The sequence below is a fragment of the Balaenoptera borealis genome (assembly GCF_965194805.1).
Source record: "Balaenoptera borealis genome assembly, chromosome: 19".
NCBI lineage: Eukaryota > Metazoa > Chordata > Mammalia > Artiodactyla > Balaenopteridae > Balaenoptera > Balaenoptera borealis.
Window position 1 is genome coordinate 52,338,423 of NC_138878.1, and position 22,130 is coordinate 52,360,552.

The following is a 22,130-nucleotide window of genomic DNA, read 5'->3' on the forward strand; positions in this document are numbered from 1 at the left end:
GGGACACGGGTTCGATCCCTGGTCCGGGAAGATCCCACATGCCGCGGAGCAACTAAGCCCGTGTGCCACAGCTACTGAGCCTGTGCTCTAGAGCCTGCGAGCCGCAACTACTGAAGCCCGTACACCTAGAGCTTGTGCTCCGCAACAAGAGAAGCCACTGCAATGGGAAGCCCACGCACCGCAACGAAGAGTAGCCCCCGCTCGCCGCAACTAGAGAAAGCCCACATGCAGCAACGAAGACCCAACACAGCCAAAAATAAAAATAAAATAAATAAATTTATAAAAACAAACAAACAAACAAACAAAAACATGGGAAGCAGAGCCCTGTAGGGAGGAGGCAGGAGCACCAGGCCCTGTGCACACAACCTGAGACCACCATCTTTTCATCTGGGCTGGAGGTTGTTCTCAGTTTCCCCTGGGACCCACTCTGTTCCCTAGAGCATCTGCAGATCTTGCTGCGACACCAATGGCCACCAGGGGGCACTACTGCCCCCTAAACTACGGGAAGTTAAGGAGTTTCTTTGGTGTCTTGTCCAGGTGTTGCTGGACACCAGATGCTCTGCAGGAAAACACCCACCAGGTGCCTGTTTCCCATGACTTTCTTTTCTCTTTCTTTTCTTTCTTTTTTTTTTTTTTGGCCGCGCTGTGTGGGTCATGTGGGAACTTAGTTCCCTGACCAGGGATTGAACCCACGCCCCCTGCATTGGAAGCGCAGAGTCTTTACCACTGGGCTGCCAGGGGGTCCCTCCCATGACTTTCAATGGTAAAAATTAAATGTGTTGCTCATCAGCTACAAGCCCCCAAGCAATTTCCTAAAACATAAATAGACACCGGAAAGCCCCTTTGAATAACATACAGACTATCCATTTAGAAAATGCTCCAAGCATCCCTCCCTGGACCAAACTCTTAGGATTTGGTGATCCACACCATTACTTTGTCCATCAGGACCGCCCCAGCCCCACATCTCCATGCAGTTTTCCAAACGTCTGCAATGCCGCTGCACTGTTCTACCCATCATACTGGAGATATAATTCGAGACTTGACCCACACATTGCTTTGTTAGAAACGTATTGAGTTACGGGGATGGGACTGTAAATTTTCCTTTGTTGTTGTTAGCTGAAAAATGTACTGTATGTGTGTTTTATGAAGTTTGGGGACTCTGAAAGAACATGGTCCACCTTGGGGATTCTGAGCAGATATGACCATGTCCTGGGGGGTCCGAGGAGACACAGCTCACCCTGGCAGGGAGGGGGCCAGTCTGAGTAGACATGACCCTGCTCTGGGTGGGACTGAAGAGGGCATGGCCCCGCCCTGGGAGACCTGAGGGGCTGCAGCCTGATTCTAGGAGACATGGTGGAAGTTTGGACATTAAAAACCAACGGGTCGTCCACTGGGAAGATGTCGACCAGGGGACCACTCTGGGTTCTGCCCACATTATTGCTCTTGGAGGGGGGAGGGGGTTGGGAGATTGTGATCCACTCAACAGCCGCTCACCAGTCTCCTTTGTTGGCCAGGGATCAGTGAGCCTGTTTCTCCTCCTGCTCCCACTAACCTTGTCACCCACCCCGAGAAGCCATGCAGATATTAGAAAAATAATAATAACAATCACAGGATTGCTTTGAAGGTCTGCTAGGATCTTGATCTTCAGAAAGATCAAATATCAAAACTCTTTCTTCCATGTCATTGCTGTGTATCTCTGACCCAGAAGTATTTGGCCCATCTGATCTAATTTATGTAACCACCTCAGGAATACAAGCAAGGCTTTGCATTCATGGTGAGTGTTTATATCTGAATATTCACTTTCAAATATAGAAAGCCTTCTGGATGTAACTTGGAATGGAAAGCTCCATATGTGGTTTATAAGTTGGCATTCTCCCAGTCAAGTTGAAGGAGAAATGTACAGTTATTTTTCCACCATGGTTATTCTGCAAGTAAATCGCCACCATAATTAACAATGATTGTGATGGCCATGAAATCTGTATTCAGAAATAATTATTCTGAATGTTCAAATAGTGCTGTAAGTAGAGAATGGGTTTTAGTTTCTGCAGAAAAAGTAATACTATTTAAATCCTGCAGTTATTTTGTAAGCAGCTGTCCCAGTTCTACTGGTGCATAGCAAACTGTCCCAAACTTTGTGGTGTAAAATAGCAACAAGCCAGGAGGGCTGTGAATCTGCTCAAGGTGGCACATGTGAGGGGGCAAAGGTAGGACCGGGACCATGACCAGGACATCTCAGGAGATGGTACTGAGCTGCCCACTCCCCCTCGAGTGACCACCCTCTCAGGTGACCAGGCTTGGACACTGCCCCCCAGGATTTCCCTGGGCCCCCAGGGAAACCTGTGTTTCCAGATGCTGGGGGTCTTCTGGGGATGAAGATGGGAGGCCTTAACCAAAGATTGCTCAGAGTGGGGGGAAGGTGACGGGGCCACTCATTCATGCTGGGTGGGAGGGAGCCTGCCAATCAGGGCCTCTGTCCCACCGGGTTTGACCATGTGAAGGACTAGCTTGGGTTTGGGGAGCCAGAGCAGGGGCTTGGGGATCCCCACTTTGAAGATGGAGTCCCCACTTTCTAATTCTGGACCTCCTCTGCCAGGGCAGCCCCCAGCGATCTCCACACGTGCACGGTCTGAGCCCCCGTCGCCTGCCCTTTATTCATCTTTCCAGGTGGATCTCTCCTTCTGACGGTCCATCCCCCAGTCATGTTCCCAAATGCCCAACTATGAGTTTCTACCACAGACTCTCCCATCATTCTCTGCAGATGTCCCCCTGGGCCCCTTCATCTCCCCAGGTGCACATCTCAACCACGCCCCCTGCACATGCTCCCTTAGGATCGGGGAGGCTGTGTGTTCATCTTTAACCTGCTGGGGAGAGAACCGGCAGGGCCCCGGAAGGAGCGGCGCTCTGCACCGTCAGCCCTCCAGCCTCAGCAGAGCTCCAGGGTCTTCACCTACGGATTGCTTGACCCGGGCTTTGGCCTGCTGATGGGGTGGGGAGCTCCTCCTGGGCCTGGGTGCCTGTGACACAACCCTGACCCCTGGGAAAGCCCTGGGGCCACCTCCTCTCTCCTTTCTTGCCCCACCCCAATCTGCAGGCCTGGCCCAGCCTCAGCCAGACCGGATGAGAACCAGCATCCCTGGGTGCTTCCCAGGCCCCCTGGATCCATGAACAATGGGTTGGTGGAGCTGAGTTACAGGTCCCTACTTGGCCCCCACCTCCGCTCCAGGCATAAGCCAGAGTGGCCAGCCAATCCATGGGGCTACCTTGGGGCTGCTCTGGCTTCTGCTGGTGGGTCAGTGGGATTGGGGGCTCTGGAAAAGGGTCAGCTGTGTTGGGTGGACCCCAGCCCTTAGCAGACACCCCCTCCCCTTAGTCCTGCAGAGCCAAGTGACCTGGAGCGAGGAGCTCAGAGGTGAGGCTGGACATGCTTCCCAACTTGGTGAGGGGACAGGACTGGGGGGCAGGTAGGGAGGGTCCTAGGGGTCTGAGAGGACATGGTCCCACCTGGAGACCTGTGGGGACCTGACCCTGACCTTGGAGACTGAAGGGACATGGCCCAATCCAGGGGGGTGCGCGGTGCTGGAGGGACACGGCCCCGCCCTGGTGGGCCTGGGGGAGCCTCAGTGGTCTCGGTGTCCCCAGCCTCTCTCCTGTGCCCCTACGGGCTGGAGCACGGGGACGAAGCCCTTCCTGCTGAGGGTGACGGCTTCTTGGAGGAGCTGCAGCGGCAGGAGCCCTCTACACTCTTTGAGTTCACACACAGGACGGCCTGTGTGAGTGCCCTGACCCCTGACCAGAGGTCCCTGGGCCCCATCTTCACCCTGACCCCACCCCTGCCTCATCCTGTCTGTATCTGCTCCTTGTTGCTTCTGGGTCCTGGGTCTCGTCCCCCGTCTGATCCCTGACCTGATGACACCCTTCTGCCTGTCTCTTCCTTCCCCACTTCCCCCAGGTCTGCACCAATGGGCTGGTGTCCTTCGGGGAGCCTGTGGCCCTGTTCACGCCTGAGGCATTTCCCCTGGAGATGGGCCAGGCCTTTGCAGCCCCGTTCTGGGTGGGTGGGTCCACATCGAGCAGGGGCCACGTGTAGTACCGGCAGAGCCTCCGTTCTGAACTGCTGCAGCGGGCGGCCCAAGACCTGGCCTATGCCTCCCTCATGGCCCTCCCACCCCGCACGCCCTGCTCGTGGCCACCTGGGACCAAGTTCTCTTTTGGGGGACCCTTGGCCCCCAGGTGAGGAAGGGGGTCGGGGAGAAGGACCCAGGCTGGGGTTCTCTGGCCCAGGCCCAGGGAGGAAGGGTCTGCTTCCTGGGCAAGTGGGAGATACCATGAGGGAGAGAGTCAGAGACAGAGGGAAAGAGCGAGAGATAAAAACAGGTGGGAGATGGGAGAGATGGAGAGACAGAGGGGAAACTGCAGGGAGGGAGAGAAAATGGGTGACAGACAGGGAAAGACGCAGACTGGGAGAGAGATGGAGAAGGAAAGACAGAGAGGTAGCAAGGGGAGTGAGACCATCAGTTGGAGAGAGACAGAGCAAAAGAGGAAGAAAAGGATAGATGGGGGGCGGGGCGGGGATTGGGAGGGTGGAGGCAGAAAAGGAGAAATAGAAAATAGAGATGGAGGGGAAGCGGGAGGGAGGCTGACACCCCTCCACCCCCTTTCTTCGTTACACAGCCCAGACTCTGGCTCCCACTCCCTGGTTCCCGGACTCCAGCCACTGGTTCACCTCACTGGCCATCCAGCCTACTAACCCCCTGACCCTGCTGCTTCCTCCTCATCCCTTTCCTTCTCAGATGTCAGGTTCCCTCCTGTGCCCTCCCTCCCACGCGCCAAGCAAACCCCGCGTCAGAAGGCTCCCCTCTCCTCTTGCAGTCACCCCTAGGCAGCTTAACACCTCTGGGCCACCTTCTTACCTGGAATCATGAACTTGAAGGGCCATCTCACCAGCCCCCCAGTACCTTCACTGGCCCCCTCTCCCCTCAGACCAAATCACCTCACTCTCAGCTGTGATGATCTCCCTTCCTATTTCACTGGGAAACGTGGGCAGAAACCCTCTGTGAGCCCCTCTGCCCAAGCCCCTCTGCCTTCCAGGCTGCGGTGATGGGAGATGGTCTGTGCTCCTGGCTAAGCCCCACTCCGTGACTGTTCCTGGATCTCAGCCGGAGATTCCTCCTGATCTCGCTCTTCTGCATCCGTGGTTCTCAAACGGGGCCTAGAGCAGCAGCATCATCTGGAAACTTGTTTGAAGTGGAAATTCTTGGGTCACACCCCAGACCACCACTCTGGGTGGGCCCAGCAGTCTGTTTTAACCAGGCCCTCGGGGACGCTGACGCTTGGGCCCCACTGATTTAATCCCACGATATCAGTTTGCCTCTTTTTACTGGCTCCTTCTCACCACATTCCAACAGGCTCCGATTTGTCCCATCTTAAGAAACCTCCCTCAGTCCCTCCTCCCCGCCAGCTCTTGCCCCCTTTCTTAGACACCCTTTATAGCAAAGGCCCACCAGAGCTGTCTGTGCTCGCTGCCTCCAGGCGCTGTCTTTCCATTCTCTTGAACCTTCTCTGGTCAGGCTTTTGACCCCCTTCAACTTCATGCCTCCCAAACCACTCTTTTTTTTTTTTTTTTAATTAATTAATTAATTTTAATTTATTTTATTTTTGGCTACATTGGGTCTTTGTTGCTGCTCACGGGCTTTTCTCTGGTTGAGGCTAGCGGGGGCCACTCTTCGTTGCGGTGCGCAGGCTTCTCATTGCCGTGGTTTCTCTTGTTGTGGAGCACGGGCTCTAGGTGCGTGGGCTCCAGTAGTTGTGGCGCGCGAGCTCAGTAGTTGTGGCTCGCGGGCTCTAGAGCGCAGGCTCAGTAGTTGCTGTGCACAGGCTTCGTTGCTCCGTGGCATGTGGGATCTTCCCGGACCTGGGCTCGAACCAGTGTCCCCTGCATTGGCAGGCGGATTCTTAACCACTGCGCCACCAAGGAAGCCCCCAAACCACTCTTTTTTTAAAAATCTGTTTATTTATCAATCTATCTATCTATCTATCTCTCCACCTATCTATTTTCTGGCCTCGTAGCGAGACTTGCGGGATCCTAGTTCCCTGACCAGGGATCGAACCCAGGCCCCTGCAGTGAAAGCACTGAGTCCGAACCACTGGACCACCAGGGAACGCCCTCTCCCAAACCACCCTTGATGAGCACGGCCCCCTGCCTCCTATCGAGTAGTCAATCCTCCATCCATGTCCTGCTTGACCATCAGCGGCTTTAGACACCATCCAATACCTCTCTCCTCCCTGAAGCACTTCTTTCCCCACTTCTAAGACCCCAGGTTTCTGGTTTTCCTCCCATCTCTCCAGCTGGGCCACCTCATCAGCTGTCACCCTAAACGCTGAGTGCCCACGGGCTCCGCCCACCCTGTTCTCACCCCCATCTTCACCCACTCCCTTGGGCATCTCTTCCACATTTTCTGCTGTAAATACCCCCATCTACATCCCCTTCCCCCTTCAAGAGTGTCACCATAACCTGAGCCTTGCCTGACACATGCATTTCTATCTCAAGTGTCTCCCACCGAGAGCCTCCCCCATAGTGTAACCGTGCCAAGGCCCCTGAACCCAGTGCTGTATCCTGTCCCACAGGTGAATGAGCGTCTGCTTCCTCCGCCCCTCTACATCCCCGAGGCTGGGCTCAGCCACCCGCCTGGCCGTGGACACCGGCCTCGAACTGTGGATCCAGCGTGGGCATCTGGAGCTTGTGGAACCAGAAGCTGAGGTCACTGTCACCAAGGGCCTGTGTGGGCCCGAGGCCCTGACCCCTCTGGGAACGCCCCAGTCGGAGCCTGGGTCATTCCAGGCCAGCTGGCAGGAGGCGGGGTCCTGCAGCTCAGAATGGCCCAGCTGCCCAGCCCACCTGAGGGCCAGGTATGCAGGTCCCAAGGCCTGTGGGCAGCTCTCAGAGCTGACGGGCCCCTGGCAGCCTGTGTCTGGACCCTCCCTGTGGGCCCATTCGTGGACAGCTGTGTGGAGGAGCTACGTTCAGACAACGGGAGCCTGGCTGTCTTCTGTCAGGCACTGGCTGCCGTCACCCGGGCCTGTCAAACTATTGACATCCCCGTGGGCACCTGGCGTGGTCCTGACTTCTGTGGTGAGCTGGAGACAGATGGTAAAGAGAAGGGTGGGAGCTGGGCCCAAGAACATTGTGTACAGTTGCACAGGCTGTGAACTGCACAAAAATATCTGGCCCTGTTCTGGGGTCTGAGAGGATACAGCCCTACCGTGTGTGTGTGTGTGTGTGTGTGTGTGTGTGTGTCTGAGATTGTCTTGAACTCAAAGCTTGATGCTGATCTCTTTCGTTCTCTCTCTCTGCTTGCTCCAGAACAATTCTGCCCTGAAAACAGCCACTGGGAGACATGTGCCGATATCTGCGGGGCCAGCTGCCCACACGAGGAGGTGCCTCTGACCTGCCACAGCCCGTGCCGTGAGGGCTGCGTGTGCAACGCTGGCTACGTGTTCACTGGTGGGGCTTGCGTGCACCCGGCCCCCTGTGGCTGCCCCGGCAGGGCCATATCCTGTCACTGGGGGCTCGAGAGCTGAGCCCCCACTGCCGTGAGCCGTGTGAGGGTAAGAGCCTGGGAGGCCCCCTTGCTGTAGCCCCCCGGCTCATGGAGATGGGGCCGCATGTCTCCTGCGTGCTGGGGCCTGGGGCTGCGGAGTCCCGAGAGGCAGCACCTGGGTGTCAGGTGACCCCCATTACCGCACCTTTGATGGGGCCACCTTCACAACCCAGGGGGTCTGGCACTATGTGCTAAGCTGTGCCTGTCCAGTTGGCCAGGGGCACCGGCGTTCATGGCGTGGGTGAACAATGACCACCTAAGCCCCACAGCCAGCGTGACAGGGGCACGGCGGATCGAGGTGCGTGCCCACAGGGTGAAGGTGATGACGGAGGCTCAGACGCCCGGGAGGGTCCAGGTAAGCTGGGGCAGGGGCTAGGGCCAGAAGTCCAAGGGGGGCAGCAACCCCCCTGGGGAGCCCATCCCAAGGGTCCTGAGGGAGTCAGGGCCCACCCGGGGGTGTCTGACATGGACATGGCCCCATCTGTGTTTCCAGGTTAATGGGACCCAGGCCCACCTGCCCTTGCCCCTGGCCGGAGGCCCTGTGCGTGTGTACTTCAGTGGTTCCGGGGCGGTGCTGCAGACCGAGACTGGCCTCCTAGTCGCCTATGACTGGTTCAACCACCTATGTGTCATCGTGCCCGAGACCTATGCTGGTGCCCTCTGGGTGGGGACTTCAATGGGGACCCCCGGGATGGCTTCTGTGGCCCCGATGACTCCCTGCTGCCCGACACAGAGGTCTTTTTGCACTCAGCTGGAAGGACCGGGGCTCCCCAGCTGGCTGGTCCATGCCTCTCTGTGCCCGCACGACAGGGAGGGCCAGTACAGTCCCTGGCCTTCTGTGGGCTGCTGAGGGCCACAAAGGGCCCTTCCAGGCCTGCGACGAGCCAGCCAAGGCCCAAGTCCCCATGCAGAACCATGTCCACGACCTCTGTGCCACCGGGGGTTCGAGGGAGATCTTGTGTACCGTGCTGGGGAGTTTATGCCCAGTGGTGCCAGCAGCATGGCATCCCCATGCAGCCCCGGAGACACCTGGTAGTCTGTGGTGAGTGACCACTGTACTGGTTTTCAGGGCATGGGCACTGCCTTCCTCTCCATGCCAGCCAGCAGTCTTCTGCTTCCTAGCTACAGAAAACCAATCAGCTCATTTTGTTGTCTTATTGTAATTGATGATGTAAGAGTAGATACTTCAGGCCTGGCTCAATCTGGAGTTCAGACAGTGTCATCAGCCCTGGTTTCCTGCTTCCTGCCATGTTGGCCCTTGTCCGGACAGGCTCACCCAGAGAAGAGTAGCTCCAGACCTGCAGGCCCTCGGGTTTCAGCCCAGCAGGAAAGAGAAACCCTCAGGTGGGAAGCCCCAGCATAATTTCACTGTGTCTCAGTGGCTGTGACTGGCTCCTTCTTGAACCAATCACTGGCCAGGCTCAGGGATGTGGGGTGGGATGATTCCCCAGTTGGCTTCTGCCTGACTCCAGGCTCTGCCCCGGCGGAGGTTGCCTGGGCAGAAGCTGGGGTGATGTTAGCAGTGGACAGTGGGTGCTGGCTGGTACCCCAAGGACAAACATACACTCTTCTCCCCATCCTTGCCCTGCTGCTGAGCCACCTTTGTCAGGATCATTAAGCAGTCTTTCAAATATTTTTGATGAAGACTCACAGTACAAAATACAATTAGTTTGGGGACCCAATTGTATTCGTTTTCTATTGCTGCTGTAGCAAATTTCCACAAACTCTGTAGCTTAAAACAACAAAAATTTATGACATTACAATTCCATAGGTCAGAGATCTGACACAGTTCTCATCAGGCTAAATTCAAGGTGTCTGCAGGGCTGTGGGTCTTTCTGGAGGCTCTAGGGGAGTCATTTTCTCACTCATTCAGATTATTGCTGAATTCAATTCCTGGTGGTTGTAGGACTGAGGTTTCCATTTCTGTGCTGGCTGTAAGCTGAGGTCTGTTCTCAGCTTCTAGAGGCCTCCCACATCCCTTGGCTTGTGGCCCCTTCCTCTGTCTTCAAAGCCACTAACAGCAGGCCCAGTCCCTCTCATGCTTCAAATCTCTCCTGCCTCTTTCTAACACTTCTGCCTTCATCTTCCACTGTCAAGAGCTCATGTGATTATATTGGGCCCATCTGGATAATCCAGGAGAACCTCCCTATCTCAAGGTCCATAACTTAATCATATCTGCAAAGTTCCTTTTGCCATGTGATGTAACAGGTTCACAAGATCCAAGGATTAGGCCAATACTTGGCCACACCAATATGTACATACACATAATAGAAAGTGTCACCAAATAGTTGACACTCAAATACTTTCTTTCTTTTTTTTTTAATGAATTTATTTATTCATTTATTTATTTTTGGCTGTGTTGGGTCTTCGTTGCTATGTGTGGGCTTTCTCTAGTTGCGGCAAGTGTGGGCTACTCTTCATTGCGGTGCGCAGGCTTTTTATTGCAGTGGCTTCTCTTGTTGCAGAGCACGGGCTCTAGGCGCGCGGGCTCAGTAGCTGTGGCTCTTAAGCTCTAGAGCTCCGGCTCAGTAGTTGTGGCCCACGGGCTTACTTGCTCCATGGCATGTGGGATCTTCCTGGATCAGGGATCACACCCGTGTCCCTGCACTGGCAGGCGGATTCTTAACCACTGCGCCACCAGGGAAGTCCTCAAATATTTTCCATTCTCTTTTTTTCTATTTTATTTTTTAAAAGCAGGGATTGCCCAATATACCTGTATAGGCTTTAGGTTGAGAACACAGATCCCAAAGTCAGCTGGCCCTGGTTAGAATTTGATCAGCACCGCTTCCTAGCTGGGTGCTCTTGGGAAAGTCACTTAACCTCTCTCTGTGCTTCAGTTTCCCCTTTAACAAAAACAAATGATGCCAATAGTACCTTGCTTGTGGGGTTGTTGTGAGAATCCAATAGATTAATAGTTCCTGGCAATACAGTGAATGCTGTCAAGTATTAGCTGTCATTATTCGATTGATTTATACTCTTCACCTTAGGGAAAGACACTGCACTGATGTCACTCTGCCCTCAGATCAGAGCTACAGGGCTCTGCACCCCGGGGCCCTGTTGGTGACAGATATTGTTCCAGAGCCCTGAGTCACCCCGTCCTGGGGGGAAGTAAGAGTCAGCCTTGCCCAGACCCTCCCCAGTTCAGCAGGCAGCTGAGGGGTGGCCTGAGCCACCTTCTTACCCCTTTCACAGGTGAGACACTGAGGCACAGATGTGAGGGGTCTGGCTCAAGGCCACACAACTAGAGAGTGGGTTGGAGGCACTCTGGACCAGGCCTTGCCCTGGGCGATGCTGGGGACACAGCAATGACTGACAATGTCCCTGGCTCTGTCCAGTGGAGCCCACACTCCACTGGCATAGACAGCTGTGCTCAGACAGCAACAACCCAGGGCGGTCGGGGCTGTGATGGGGGAAGCGCAGGGACAGTCACTGGGGCTCAATGAGGGACACTTCGGGTTCTGTGGGAGCCCTTGGGAGGGATCCAGGCCAGCCTGGGGGGTAAGGGGAAGTTTCCAGAGGAGGGGACATCTGAACTGAGGCCTGAATGACCTCAGTCATCCCTGGAGAGGGATGAGGCCGCACATGGGCCAGGGCTGGGCCTACAGGGCATTGAATGACAGACATAGAGTGAGGGCTTTATCCTGATGGCCTGGGACCCGCTAACTCATGGGACCCAGGGACTCCCCTCCCCCACCCCAGTCCCATGCACCTCTCAGGAGTGAGTTCAGTGTCCCTCTAACAAAACCCCTTTTTGTCTAAGGGAAGTAGCCCATTGCATGTTCCAAAGGCCAGCAGAAGGGACTGGTGGGGGGGTGGGGGGAAGGTGGGGGTTCTGCCCTCCCTGTCCTGCCCCTCTGTACCAGGGATCTTGGCCTTCCCCAATCAATAGAAATTGACTAGAGGTCATACAAGAAATTCAGGCAAGGCTTTATTGGGGACCCTGCTGCAGCAGGGGGGAGCGAGAACAAACAACAGGCTCCCTTGCTTGCTCGCTCCCTGAGGGCGGCAAGCTTGTTCCTTATATGGGGTGAGGGTAGGGGTGTGTCCAGGGGTCAGGCGGGAGGGGAGGCTTAGGTGGTTTGCCCACCCCTTAGGTGGTGTTGTGTGCAGGGGGCATGCACAGTACCCTGCTTTTGCTCCCGACACCATGTTTTTGCTCCAGGCTCTTCAAAAGTGGCAGTTGGGTTTTTTGGTCTCTTTGTATCTTTTGGATCCAGAATTTGCCCCAACTGTGCATGCACGCAGTTATTTCAGTCCCATACTATTTCTTTGTATTTTATTGCTCAAGGAGAGGTGTGTCCAGGTGCAGGCATTGCAGCACTGCGGCAAAGGGTCCCAGGTCCCAGTCTGTCTCACCTCCTCCCAAAGCCAGGGACAAGCCCTGAAGTCATTACTCATTTCACAGTAACCAAACCTAATGTTAATTGAACAACTACTACGTGCCAAGCAGTGTTTTTGGCTAGGGACTCAGTAGTGAGCAAAACAGACAAAACCCTGCCCTAAAGGGGCTGACATTCCAGTGGAGAAGACAGGAGAGGGCAGATAGATACACAGATGAAAGAGGGTGCCAGCAAAATGAGGCAGGGTGGGGCTGGGGAATGCTGGGGAAGAGGCATGCAGTATGAAATATTGGGGTCGAGGGTGGCCAGCGTGTGGGGAAGTGCCATGGGAGTGAAGGGAGGGGGCCACATTGATTGAGGGAGGACATTTCAAGTATTGGGAACCCAGGGAAAAGGCCCAGGGAGGGTGCAGGCACTTCCCCTACCCCAGGGCTCTGGGCACCCAAATCAAGATGAACTTTTAGCTGAAAAACTCCCCCGTCCCACTCCAGAGCATTTCTCTTTTCTTGACTTCCTTTATTAAATTCTGAGACTGGGAGACACTCCTCCTAACACACACACACACACACACACACACACACACACACACACACACACACCCCTCCTCAGCAATGTCTGTCTTTCCCCTGATTTTTGAAACCCCCAAAGACAGGGTTGGGGTCTGTCTTTAGGGATGGGGTGTGTCTTGGTCACCCCTGTGTCACCAGCAACCTGGCATGATGCCTTTAAAATATAAATCTGATCTCATCAGACTTCTGATAAAACCATCCATGGTTCTGGGGCTTCCCTGGTGGCACAGTGGTTAAGAATCTGCCTGCCAATGCAGGGGACATGGGTTCGATCCCTGGTCTGGGAAGATCCCACATGCTGCGGAGCAACTAAGCCCGCGAGCCACAACTACTGAGCCCGTGTGCCACAACTACTGAGGCCCGCGCGCCTAGAGCCCGTGCTCTGCAACAAGAGAGGCCACCGCAGTGAGAAGCCCGCGCACCCCAACGAAGAGTAACCCCCGCTTGCCGTAGCTAGAGAAAGCCCGCGCGCAGCAACGAAGACCCAATACAGCCAAAAATAAAAAATGAATAAATTAAAAAAAAACACTGGGGGCTTCCCTGGTAGCGCAGTGGTTGAGAATCTGCCTGCCAATGCAGGGGACACGGGTTCGAGCCCTGGTCTGGAAAGATCCCACATGCCGCGGAGCAATTAGGCCCGTGAGCCACAATTACTGAGCCTGTGCGTCTGGAGCCTGTGCTCTGCAACAAGAGTGGCCGCGATAGTGAGAGGCCCGCGCACCGCGATGAAGAGTGGCCCCTGCTTGCCGCAACTAGAGAAAGCCCTTGCACAGAAACGAAGACCCAACGCAGCCAAAAATAAATTAAAAAAAAAAAAAAAAAGGATGAATTATATAAAAAAAAAATAAAACCCATCCATGGTTCTGCATTGCTCTTGGAATGAAATTTAACCTTCACACATCCTCCTAAGAGACCCTCACATGCTGCCTCTCCTTGCTCACCCCCACCCCCAACACTTCACCTCCTACATTCCCTCTCCCTCTAGCTCACTCGGCTCCAGCCCCACTGGCTTCTCTGCTGTTCCTGCAACGTGTCCGTCTCCTCTCCACCTCAGGGCCTTTGCATCAGCCAGGAGGCAGTGCTGGCTCCTGCAGGACCCCCAGGGGCCCTTTGCCTCTTGTCCCAGCGAAACCAACCCAGATGCATACATATTCAGTGGTATCTGTGATCTGTGTCTTGCTGGGGCAGTGACCGCATCCTCTGCTTGGCCCTGCAGAAGTACACCGCAGTCTGCCAGGGTGCAAATGTCACCATTGGACCCTGGAGGAATTCTTCCTTCTGTGGTGAGTCATGGTTGAGTAGGGCAGGAACTCATCACAAGCTCTAGATGGCCACGCCCAGTGTTAACAGACCGAAACACTTCTGTACTCCTGAGGGCCCCCAACTTCTTCCCACATTCCAAAGCCTGGTATAGCAAGGGCTTCCAGACTCTTCCCAGGTTCCAGCTGGACGCGTGCTAATTGGTTTGGAGCAATTCTATTTGACTGCTGTATATTTTAATTCCACCCCTGGGCTGACTCTGTGATTCCTTGTGCTATTCCCTGCCTCCCTGTCAAGTGGGCTAGAGGGTCCTTTTCTACCCTCAGAGAGCCTGACCTGAGGTGTCCACCTTTCTAATTCCCAGAGATGCCAGCAATCCCCCAAACTGCTCATACTTCCTGAGCATCTATACTGTCCCAGGCACGGGGCTGAGGGCATCATGTACTTCTTGCTGTCCCCTCCTCAGAAACACCCCATGAGTGACAGACAATGACTTTTTAAACCCACATTTTACAGCTGGAAAAACTGAGGCTCATAGAGTTAAAGTCACTTGTCCACAGCTAATAAAGGACATCGTTAGACTGGAACCAAAGACTTTCTTTCTCCAGGGATGGAAGAAGTTTTATTATAGCAACATCCTGCAATTCTTTCTTTCTTATTTAATTCGTGAGCATAGAAAATTTCAAACACAAACAAAAGTAGAGAGAATAGTATCGTGGAGGTTCTTGTACCCAACAGGCCGCTTAACAATGGCCAAGTTGTGGCCAACTTTGTTTGACCCACCACACTCCTCACCTTATTATTCACTTTTTGTAAAGCAAGTCCCAAACCTCATGGAAGCCTATAAATCAGCATGATTCTCTAACAGATAGGGCTTAAAAAAAAGGCATGATTTGCTCACACCTAACAAAATGAACAAGAATTCCCTGATATGAAAAACTGAGTCCATATTCATATCTTTCTGATTGTCCCCCAAATATCCTGCCCTTGTCCACTGCACCACAATTTTTCCTGACTCCCTAATGCTTGGATATCAGAGGTTCGAACATTAGGGATGCAATAGGGACAAGGCATGTTCTCTGTGGGGCACCACTCCCTCGCCCAACCCAAAGGCACCAAAAGTCTTCATGGGACCATCAGGGGATCAGGACGTCCCTAAAACCATGCCCTGTCCCCATGATGTTAGATCCAGATGTGACTCTCTGGTACCATGCACTAGGGAGCCCTTCAAAGCTTTGGAGTCGGGGAGAGAGGGCTGGGATAGTGCTCCTGGAGAGGGAAGGTTAGGTTAGGGGCTGTTTCTAGAATAACAATAGGTCACGTTTATCATGGGCTCATGATGTGCCAGGTGCTGTCCCAAACCCATAGTTTATTTTAACTTGCTTAGTCCTCAAAACAAGTCTGAGGCCAGTACTAAAGAGCCCATTTTATTTATTTATTTATTTATTTATTATTATTATTTTTTTAAAGAGTATAGTTGATTTTTAAAAATATTTATTTATTTATTTGGTTGTTCCAGGTCTCAGTTACAGCAGGCGGGCTCCTTAGCTGCAGCTCGCTGGCTCCTTAGTTGTGGCACGTGGGCTCCTTAGTTGCAGCATGCAAACTCTTAGTTGTGGCACGCATGTGGGATCTAGTTCCCTGGCCAGGGATGGAACCCGGGCCCCTGGCATTGGGAGCACAGTTTTATCCATGGCGCAACCAGGGGAGTCCTAGGGGTCCATTTTAGAGATGGGGAGGCTGAGCGCTAGTAGAGAGGAGAGCAACAGGATCCTGGTCGGGGACAGAGCCGGGATTTGAAGCACAGAGGCAGGGAGCCGGGGCACCGGGGTGCAGATTCTAGTCGCTGCGTTTGTTTTCTCCTCCCTGTCAGCTGCGACGGGCCCCAAGCACAGCCGCTACCAGCTCTGCCTGGACCCCTGCCGCGCACGGCACCTCGGCATCCCTGCCCGGCTGCACCCGCCCAGCGGCGGCCTTGCCTGTGCTGAGGGCTGCGCCTGCCACGACACGCGCACCTGTGGGCCCCGGGCCAGGTGTGTGCGCCCCGAGCAGTGTGGCCACTCCTATCAGGTGAGTGGGGGGCTGGGCTTTGCTCTAGTGATGGGGGCGGGCCCATCTTGAGGGTCAAGAACCCCCCAAACCTGCTAAGATTGCGCTCCCAATCCAGGACAGCATGTTCTACTGGTGTGGATGGCAGATTGGGGATTTACAATGTGTGACAATTTACATCTTTATTGTTGATGATTCCAATATTACTACTAATTTTTACTATGCTCAGTCCCTGTGCTCAGCACTGTGTGATAAGTGCTTATTATTATTACTATTGTTACTAGTATTGTTTGTATTTAGCCATCATTTATTTATTTGTTTGTTTATTTATTTGTGGCCGCGCCGCACAGCTTGTAGAATCTTAGTTCCCTGACCAGGGATTGAACCCAGGCCTCGGCAGTGAAAGCGCCAAGTCTTAACCGCTGGACCACCAGGGAATTCCCAAGCCATCATTTATTGAGTGCCTACTAAATTTGATACCCCTACCAAACACTTTCATAATAATAATGATGGGAATTCCCTGGCAGTACAGTGGTTAGGGCTCTGTGCCTTCACTACCAGTGCAGTGCGGCCGAAAGTAAAAAAAAAACCTGATAATAGTAACGATGATGATAACAATAATAAAGAGCAATAATTACAACAAATAAAACTATTTAGCATTAATAGGTACAAAACTTTGTGTGCTTTATTATTGTTGGTGGTGGTATTATTTTAGTGGCTAATATTTGAGACCTGACCATATGTCAGGTCCCTTACTACTAATGCTACTAGTAATGAAAATATATTGGGTATTTACTGTGTGTTAATGTCTAGGCTAAGCATTTTAATAACAACAACAACAATGGCTAGTATATTTTGGGCATTTCCTATGTGTCTATCTGTTTGTAAGCATATTAAAATAATGAGGATGGTGATAACAATAATAATGGCCAATATGTACTGGGCATTTGCTATGTTCCTGTGCTAAGTGCTTAATGACATATAACAACAATGGTGAATATGTTTTGGTCATTTACTACGTATGTAATCCTGTCATCATAATAACAGGTAATATTTTCTGAGACCTCATTCTGTACCGAGCACTGAGCCAGCATGTTATTGACAGTAATATTAGCCAATGTGTGTCGACAGCTTACTGTGGGCCAGCTGGGTGCCAAGTGCCTCATGTACACGATCACACTGACCCTCAAACAGTGTGAGTTTAATACCCATATTGTGCAGAGGAGGAAGCCGAGACTACCAGAGGCACAGAGCGATCAAGGGGCAGATCCAGGTCTGGAATCCTGGTGTCTCTGACCCCAAGCTGTGCTCTTAACCACTGGCTGGCGCTTCTTGCCGAGGGACACGTGTTTCACAGTTTGCTGCTCTCTGGGCCCGTCATGAGCGTCAGGCATGCCTGTTGCTGACTCTCAGCATCGCTTCATGCCCATCCTCGCTGAACAAGCCCCTCGGCCTTTGCTCTTTCGGGTCCTGCGGCCAGACCCAAACTTCTGCCTGCCCCAAGCCTCCACCATGCCCTGTTTGGGTCAGCTGGGCTGGGCAAGGGATGCTTATCTGGCCTCCCTCCCTGATGAACTGATGCACCTGCTGCTGCAGCTGCGACAGACCAGGATATTTCCGCAGCAGCTCCGTGCCCTACTGGGGAGGTCTGTGGTCTGCGGGGTGGCCATCTGGACTGCCCGAGCCCCCTAGGCACCTGTGTGGCCACCGGAGACCCTCATTACTTCACCTTCACTTCCAAGGCACCTGCACCTACCACCTGGCCCATTCCTGCGAGCCAGATCCCATCGCTGGGGGCTTCTCCTTCAGCGTAGCGGCTTCCAACAGGAACTTTTGCAGCCTGCACGTGTCCTTCCTGTACTGCAAGGAGGAGGAGCTCAGCAGCTGGGGACTGAAGACCCGTGTGATCCTGGAATGGGGGCAGCAAGTTCAGGTGACAGGGCAGAAGGGTAAGGCCCACTCTCAGTCCTGTCCAGGTTAATCCCTCATCCCACCTCATGCCTTTAAGTCCATGTTGTCATCCATCCACCAATCCTTATAACCATTCTTCCATACAGTCATCCTCAGTCCATCCATCCACCCTTCCATCCATTCATTGATCCATCCATCCCCTACCCTTCCATCCTTCCACTCCTCAATTGACCTGCCCCTCTATCAACTCCTCCCTTCATTGAAATTCCCCTGCATCAAACCATCTCTAACAGTATAGCACACCATCGATCCCTCCATCCCTCCATACTTCGGTTCATTCCTCCCTCTATCCATCCATCCTTCCATCCATCCATTCAACAAAGCTTTACATTGACTTTGTGTCAGACCCTGTTCTAGGCTCTGGGAGCACAGCACAGAACAAAACAGACAGGTCCCTCCTCTCCCTGACTTCACATTGTAACAGTGGGAAACAGACAGTAAAACATAAATATATAATATATCAGATGGTAATAAGTCCTAGAAAAATAAAACACCAAAGGAAGATTGGGACTGCGTGTGTGTATGGGGTGGGGGTTATAATTTTAAATGGGGTGAGGTTCCCTCTGGCTTCATGTGGGGCACAGACTATTGAGGGCATTTGGGGAGCGGGTGGACCATAGAGGAGGCTAATGGGATAGGCCAGGCGGGAAGTGACAGGGGTTGGAATCAGGGAGAGGGTAGTAGGGGATAGAGAGAAGTGGGTTTCTGAAATATTTTGAAAGGATCGGATGTGGGGTGAGAGAGAGGGCGAGTTCCAGGATGTCTTGGTTTTTGGCCCCTGCATCCTGAAGGATGGAGCTGTCCCTGCCTGAGATGCAGAAGGCGAGGGGCAGGGCTTGGGGTATGATGGGAGCTCAGGTTTGGACACGTGGAGCTGGAGATGCCCCTTAGCGCTCCCTCCCTTCCCCCATACCTGCGGCTTTGGGCAGGGGCAGGAGGTGGCATGAAGAGTCAGACCCTGAGCGCCCCCCATGCCCAGGTGGATGGCGAGGTGGTGGGCCTCCCGGTGCAGCTGGGCCCCGAGGCCCACCTGTGGCGGGCACCCAGCTCCAGCTATGGTTCAACGGCTGCACCACGCTCTTCCTGCAGGTGGGGCCTGAGTACCAGGGCCGCCTCTGCAGCCTCCGGGGCGACTTCAGCGGTGACCCTGGTGATGACAAGGTGCTCTCCAGCAGGGTGCCCGGCTCCAGTGATGCTGATTTTGGCAACACCTGGCAGAGCTGGGACAGCTGGCCTGGGTGAGTGGCCATACTGGACCAGGGAGGCCTGGGCTGGGGGAAGTGCGGGGCTGGGGGCAAACAGCGGGTGGTGCCTCAAGGACAGACAGGCTGAAACAGAGGCCGCTAATAGCAAACATGGGGTCCCCCTTATTACCAGGAACTATGATACCCATTGACAGATGGGGAAACTGAGTCACAGAAGATAAGTATTTGCCCAAGTTCTCACAGTAGCAAATGATGGAACAGGGATTAGAAGCCAGGCAGCCTGGCTCCAGAGTCCTTGATCTTAAATACTCCACTTAAATACTCCACTTAAATACTCCACTTAAATACTCCACTTAAATACTCCACTTAAATACTCCACTCCTTTGCCAAAAGGAGACAGCAAATCCTCCCCGTCACCAGACCTTTAGTCCTGAGATGTCCCATGCAGCAGCCACTAACCTCATGTGCCGCTTAAAATCAAATGTGAATTAACTTAAATTAAATTAAACCTCTCGTTCCAGTCACACTGGTCTTATCGCAAGTGCTCAATAGCCACAGGCGGCTGGGGACTGCTGTATTGGACGGCACAGATTTCGAGAGTCGTCCAAAGGCAGAGCTGGGATTTGAAGCCAACAAAGCTGATTCCAGAACCCATGCTCTACTGGCTACTCTGGGCTGAGCGACAGTATGAAAATCATTTTACTATGGGTTGGGGTTTTTTAAACTTTATAAAACTGTGCCAGGGGCTGTCAGGGCCTGAACGGACAGGCTGGCAGGGGCTGGAGGAGGAGGGCTGGCAGAGCTGGTCCGGCAGGGGGCAGGACGTGAGGCTTGGAGGTGTTCGTGCTGAGTCCCCATGACCCCCCAGCTATCAGCAGGACATGGCGGGGATCCGAGCCCTGCCGGGACCGGCCCCGCAGGGGAGCAGCTCTACAGAGTTCTGGCGAACAGCTCCGGGCCCTTCGCCGAGTGCCACTGGTACGAGGACCCCGTGTCCTCCATGCAGGCCTGAGTCTTTAACCTCTGCCAGTACGGCCCCGGCAACCGCGTGCTGTGTGCTGCCAGAGGCCTACGCCGAGCTCCGCACCCTGCGTGGCATCCGCCTGCCTGAGTGACGAGCCAGCCTGGGATGCAGTAGGTGTCTCTTCACTTCTGACGAGAACCTCACCCCTTGGGCAGCTAGGATGTCCCCTTCCTCGGCTGATTGGAAACCCCTCACCCCCAGGGAGACCCAGAATCAGGGCTCCTCTCAGCCCCTGTCTAATCTCCCCTCCTACCTCTCCGTACTTGATCCCGAGTAGCCCTCATTGTTCATCATGTGCCATGATTTTAAAGTGGCCCGTGGATGTGATATTAATAAACCACATAGAGGGAAAGCATTAACCGGGATCAACGGCGATTTCCGAAGTATCCCGAGGCCCATCCCCGCCCCCTCCCCCTCCGCCCCGCCCTGCAACCATCCTAGGTTTTTCTCCCTCTGATTGAGGGATCCAGGGTTTCAGGGTGGTGCCCCTCCCCCAGGTATGGTGTGTCCTGCCAACAGCTACTATGACTTCTGTGGGCCACCCTGCCCAGCCACCTGTGCCAGCCTTAACCCCTCCGCTCCCTGGGCTTGCCAGTGCACGGCGGGCTGCTTCTGCTGCCAGGGCTTCGCCCTGAAAGCGGACATCTGCGTGCCTCACACTCGCTGCGGCTGCTGCCCGCAGGGCTGCTACATCCTTCTGGGCGCTGGGGTGCTACCCACGGCCACCTGCGACCAGAGGTGCTGGGCCACAGGCCTGGACACCCACTCGAGTGCTACCCTCATGCCTGCGGGCCCCACGAACTGTGCTACCCAGCGCAGGGGTGTTTGGGGCTCCGCCCCATGTGCTACAGGACATTCTGGCTCTGTGGAGACCCTCACCGGCACACATTCAGTGGGACTCGCCACCAGTGTTGAGGGCTTGGCTGGGAGACACTGACCAGAACGTGCTGCCACACCACACCTCCCCTCGCCCTCTGAGTGGAGCCCTGGGGTGCCACGTGGGCCCAGCAGGTGTATGTGGACATGGCAGGATGGCGGCTGTCACTGCTGGTGGGACAATTTGGGGGGGTCCAGGTAGGCATCGGCCAACTCATAATGAACATGAATAACAACAGGCTGACAAAATGGTAGGCCAAGGGCATTCCCTTTGGAGACAGAGATACTGGGGTTCTGACGCCCTTAGAACTGGGCAGAGGGTCCCTGCCCCAGCCCTGCAATTCAGAGGTCCCGCTCCGGACACCTCTGACTGCATCCCTCCCCACGGGTGGCAGAGTCCAAGGCCCTTTGAGAAGTGCCCCCAGGAGCCTGCTGTCCCTCCCAACCCCTTCTAGACCTTGCTCCAGAGAATGGACCAGACAGCGGCAATGAGCACAAGCCAAGGCCCCCCTGCAGGGGAGGGTGGAACCAAACTGGGCTGAGGAGGGCAGGCTGGGTCGTATGAATATGCAGGACCTCTGCCAGGGCTGGAAGGTAGGACGCAGGCCTGGGGCAGCCTGTCCTTGGGCACCATTTCCTGTCCAGGAACACTGAGGAGTCACACCTGGCCTCTGGGCATTAGGAAGGTCCTGGTGTCAAGGCAGGAGGATAGAACGTATTTCCTTTAGCTGTTTGGCAGCTTGAAGACATATGAGATGTGGGCCTCCATTTATACTCTTGTTCTGGGCCCACAATTCAGGGACAAATGGACACCGGGCCCACCCAGTATTAGTCTATGCTCTAGCCGGCCATGGGGTGAAGTGGTGCTGGACCTGGAAGCCTGGGTTTGAATCCCACTGTGCCATTTGCTAGTGACCTTGGCTTGGTGGCTTTACATTTCTGTGGTTTGGTTGCCTCATCTGTAAAATGGGGGATAATGGTACTGTGAACACTTCTGTGGCCAGACGTGTGGGTTTTCCACTCCAGGCAACTCTCCGTGGATACCAGCTGGGTGTCTACAATTTAGTTCCATTCTGACCTTCTGTACCTGGGTCAGCATCAGACCCCACAGGCTAAAAGGTTCAATCTCCCAAGACCGTCCCCACTTCAGATGCCAAGCCCAAGTAGTGGGTCCCCATGTTACCCACACTTCTGTCTGATTTGGCTACAAATCAGGGGTTCCCACAACCCTCTCCTCT